The sequence below is a fragment of the Silurus meridionalis genome, chromosome 19 (assembly GCF_014805685.1).
Source record: "Silurus meridionalis isolate SWU-2019-XX chromosome 19, ASM1480568v1, whole genome shotgun sequence".
Classification (NCBI taxonomy): Eukaryota; Metazoa; Chordata; class Actinopteri; order Siluriformes; family Siluridae; genus Silurus; species Silurus meridionalis.
In genome coordinates this window covers 18,299,273-18,304,272 of record NC_060902.1, presented here as the reverse complement: position 1 = coordinate 18,304,272, position 5,000 = coordinate 18,299,273, and the positions used below count along the sequence as shown (strand labels likewise).

Below are 5,000 nucleotides of genomic sequence, written 5' to 3'. Positions count from 1 at the left end.
AAGCTTTATTTATCTTCATAACATCTCAATACCTGTGTGATGAGAGCTCCTGATCTACAGGAAGCACTCACCTCGGTTTTGTTGCGCTGTAGCTTTGTACCTGTGGAACACGTGATGCGTGAGTGTTCTGTATATAGTGTAAAGTGCTGTAAATACAAACCCATAACCTGCAGAAGTGTGAACCCTGACCTCACCTCCACGACCACACCACTCTACGGTGGCCATTTTCACATGACTTTCCAAATGGTTTCCTTAGGATTTTTGTTGTGGGAAGTTCTGAGATGAAGCTGAACGCAGTATTACAGCTCACACTTCTTGTGTGTTTGGTGCTGAGGTCAGGGTGAGGTGTGTGTGTGCTACAGAGATGCCGCTCACACTCTCCTGTACAGCATTTCACTGGAATTTTGTGTGTTTTTTGAACACATTTTATACACATTAAAGCTGTTTAACCTTCTGAACTGAACACACTGCATGCTGCAAGATTTCTATTCCAACTGGGAGCTGATGATGTCATAACGAGAGGCGTTACAGTGGCTGACCAATCAGCAGCTTTGTTTTCAGTCTGAACTCATCTTATATTCCTGTGTGTAACTTCTAAACTCTGTGTATCATGTGGAATAAAAATAAAATAAATTATCTATTTTTGTGATTTTATTTTTTAACTAAAATGAAATACAGTATCGAATAGTTCTCGTGTGTGTGTGTGTGTGTGTGTGTGTGTGTGTGTGTGTGTGTGTGTGTGTGTTTTGTACAGAAACATGATGACCTAAACAGGAGACGAGTCATCCTGCTTCAATTTTTATACGGAAATATTAACACCCCCTTAAGTATTATATTACCGTGACAACAGGTAGTCACATATGTTCACCATGGCAACACAACTAAATGACAAAGAGATGGTTGGAGTTGATAGGATGATTATAGAGAGACAGAGAAAGAAACGAGTTACCTGGACTTCTCTCTCTGTCTCACTTCCTCTTTTCTGTCAATATCTGACATACACATCAATCCATTTCTGTGCAATATATATATATATATATATATATTTAATTCATTTAAAACAATTTTTAATTTTAAAAAAGAGGCAGGGTTATCCGAGAATCCGAGAGCCAGCAGACAGAACAATACAGGGAGAACCAAAATCAGAGATAGAAGAACAGTCCAAAGTTCAAACCAGAAACAAGAGCAGAACAAAGTACAGGCTCCAGAGTGGGCAGGGGGCCAAGAAGAAGAGCCGCTGAAATAACACCCAGGTAATGTCTTTGTTCATTAAATACCAGGTGGCGCGGGAAAAACTGCTGACCCGGAAGTGCATGCTGTGAAACCGGAAGATCCGGACATAAACATCCATCTGAGGTTAAATTAATAGACTGTATAATTAATACTCCAGAGTGTGTGTGTGTGTGTGTGTGTGTGTGTGTGTGTGTGTGTGCAGTGGTACTGATCCTTGCAGTAACAGTCAAAGTGTGAGTGAAATTCGTTTCCCTCTGTTTCACTGCAAGACAAATCAGATTCGATCATTGATATGCAGGAGAGGAAATCGCTTTTTAATTTCAGCAGCACAGTGTTCTGCACTCACACCGGCACATAGCTTTATCCTCTCTCTCTCTCTCTCTCTCTCACACACACACACACACACACACACACACACAATAAACATAAATAAACACCTCTTTTGAACAGTGTGGTTTATAGCAGATTGATATTAAAACTGTTTTTTTTGTCCACATGTATGTTTTTACTCCTGCTTCTGCTTCAATGCAACACAACAGGGATTGGTAATGACTAAAGCAATTGAGTGAAGAATACACTACCTTTAAACTGTGACTGTGTGATTGTGTGTGTGTGTGTGTGTGTGTGTGTGTGTGTGTGTGTGTGTGTGTGTGTGATAGATGGAGGTGTTTGTTGGGAAATGGAGGCGGAGTTCGGCAGTGACTGACAGTAATAGTGGAAACATGCTGTTAGAGGGAACTAATCGAGATGGTAGCAGTGATTGTGCTTCATCACACCACTACATTATCCACCCATTTCAGTGCACTTCAGACATACTGGAGATGATATAAAGCCCAGTAAAGTCCAGCAAGTGAACCTGAGATGATCTGCAGAAGCTCTTTCCCGCTCGCAGTCACTTTCCTTCACAAAGAAATGCTAAATGTTGAACTGATTCTCCTGAAAATAAATCCATCCAGAGCAGTTATCAGTGAGAACTTGTGGAAGAGGCTGCCGGGGCGGTGATGAGTAAAGCAGCAGTCTCTCCCTCATTACACTCCGATTTCACATGCATTATGCATTTTCTCTATTACTACACAAACCCATCTACATATTTTACAGTCTCACAGAGAGACAGCAGGAGGCCATTACTCTTTTATCTGCATAAGAATAGAAGTGTGCGTGTGTGTGTGTGTGTGTGTGTGTGTGTGTGTGTGTGTGTGTGTGTGTGTGTGCGCTACCATGTGTCTGTCAATCTGTATGTATGTAGATAGATAGATAGATAGATAGATAGATAGATAGATAGATAGATAGATAGATAGATAGATAGATAGATAGATAGATAGATGAAGGAAGAGAGAGAGAGAGAGAGAGAGAGAGAGAGAGAGAGAGAGAGAGAGATTATAAATTACTACTATTTCGCACTAAAGCACTGAATGGTCTCACGCTGCAGTAGCTGAGAAACGTTCAGCTTTTTCTGATCTGCTGCTGCTACATCAGTTTACATGTGCAGGCTGTTTATTGGTACCCTGAATAAGATGGCTATAGCAGGTGGCAGAACCATGTAGGTTGATTTAGACTGTTACTAACATAAGCAGCTCTTCTACAAGGGTAAATAATTGCCCCAGACAGTTTTACACTCAAGTGAACACGTGATCACCTCAGCAATGATGGACTTTTCCCTCACTATTGTCTCTTCATGGCTCACTCATTAGGGATAAATGGACAAAGTTCTGAAATTAAGTCATAACATTTATATTTGTATTCTATTTATTTCTGTAAAGCTGCTTTGGGACAATGTCTATTGTTAAAAAGTAAATAAATAACATTTGCTGTTATCAGTAGGTCATGAATGAGATGCTGTTGAATAGAATGACAGTGAGTTTACTGAGTTTCACCACCAGCTTTAAACTGAGAAAGAGAGCAGCACAGGTCCAAGGCTCTTTCTCTTTTAAACCCTGGTTCTCTATTTTTACCAACTTGAGCACATCTTTTTTAGAAAAATCTACACACAAAGCAAGAGTTGACAAATAGCTAACAATCACTAACACAAAGTGGCAGAACGTGTTGAGAGGCATGCGCCATGGAATTGACTGTCTCACACATCAGGATACATTACAATCTAGCAAACACTCAGTTTCTGTAAGGAAAAAAGCAATAATAATAATAATAATAATAATAATAATAATAATAATTATTATTATTATTATTATTATTATTATTATTATTGTTGTTGTTGTTATTATTATTATTATTATTATTATTATTATTATTATTATTATTATTATTATTATTGTGATTATTACATAAACACTCTTCCTGAACAGCTCAGGAACTCACTTTCAAATAAATCACCAGGTGACTGCTGTCAGGACAGATTTAAACACTACACCTCTTCCATTCCTCACATCTGCTAGCCATCTGATTAGTCATTTCCTTCTTCTCTGTGTAACAACAAATGCGCACACACACACACACACACACACACACAGTTGCACACAAGCGAGCTGGTGCAGTCTGACGTTGTAATTACAGAGAGTGATGCTGAATGCTGCGTGATTGCTCATGATCAGAAAGATTTAGCAACGAAACTAGCATAACTACAGACTGCTAATCAGAGAGCAGGGGCATTCTAATCAGCATATTACTCTGTTTTTCAAACAGAGAGAGAGAGAGAGAGAGGAGAGAGTGACAGAGAGAGAGAGAGAGAGAGAGAGAGAGAGAGAGAGAGAGAGAGAGAGAACTCCAAGATTATGGTCCCTCTTCTGTCCATCAGGGCAAAACACAGACACAATCACTGCACTGTTTACAGTACTGAGCCCGGTACTGATCTCTGTACTAACACTGTACTGATCTCTGTACAAACACTGTACTGATCTCTGTACAAACACTGTACTGATCTCTGTACTAACACTGTACTGATCTCTGTACAAACACTGTACTGATCTCTGTACTAACACTGTACTGATCTCTGTACTAACACTGTACTGATCTCTGTACAAACACTGTACTGATCTCTGTACAAACACTGTACTGATATCTGTACTAACACTGTACTGATCTCTGTACTAACACTGTACTGATCTCTGTACTAACACTGTACTGATCTCTGTACAAACACTGTACTGATCTCTGTACTAACACTGCACTGATATCTGTACTAACACTGTACTGATCTCTGTACTAACACTGTACTGATCTCTGTACAAACACTGTACTGATCTCTGTACAAACACTGTACTGATCTCTGTACTAACACTGCACTGATCTCTGTAATAATACTGTACTGATCTCTGTACAAACACTGTACTGATCTCTGTACTAACACTGCACTGATCTCTGTACTAACACTGCACTGATCTCTGTACTAACACTGCACTGATCTCTGTACTAATACTGTACTGATCTCTGTATTAACACTGTACTAATCTCTGTACTAACACTGTACTGATCTCTGTACTAATACTGTATTGATCTCTGTACTAACACTGCACTGATCTCTGTACTAACACTGCACTGATCTCTGTATTAACACTGTACTGATCTCTGTACTAATACTGTATTGATCTCTGTAATAACACTGCACTGATCTCTGTACTAATACTGTACTGATCTCTGTACTAACACTGTACTGAGCTCTGTACTAATAATGTACTGATCTCTGTTTTAACACTGTACTGATCTCTGTACTAACACTGTACTGATCTCTGTACTAACACTGTACTGATCTCTGTACTAACACTGTACTGATCTCTGTACTAACACTGTACTGATCTCTGTACAAACACTGC

General features: G+C 39.3%; 1 protein-coding gene across 2 annotated transcripts in view; it reads left to right on the top strand.

Moving 5' to 3' along the window:
* The window catches only part of LOC124402027 (transmembrane protein 88B), a 4,360-nt gene extending 3,732 nt beyond the window's left edge, over positions 1–628 (top strand). For both annotated transcript variants that reach the window (XM_046874622.1, XM_046874623.1), the window contains exon 3: positions 1–628. This exon is cut by the window's left edge and continues 740 nt beyond it. The gene's annotated coding sequence lies outside the window, so the exon portion shown is untranslated.
* The last annotated feature ends 4,372 nt before the right edge of the window (positions 629–5,000 follow it).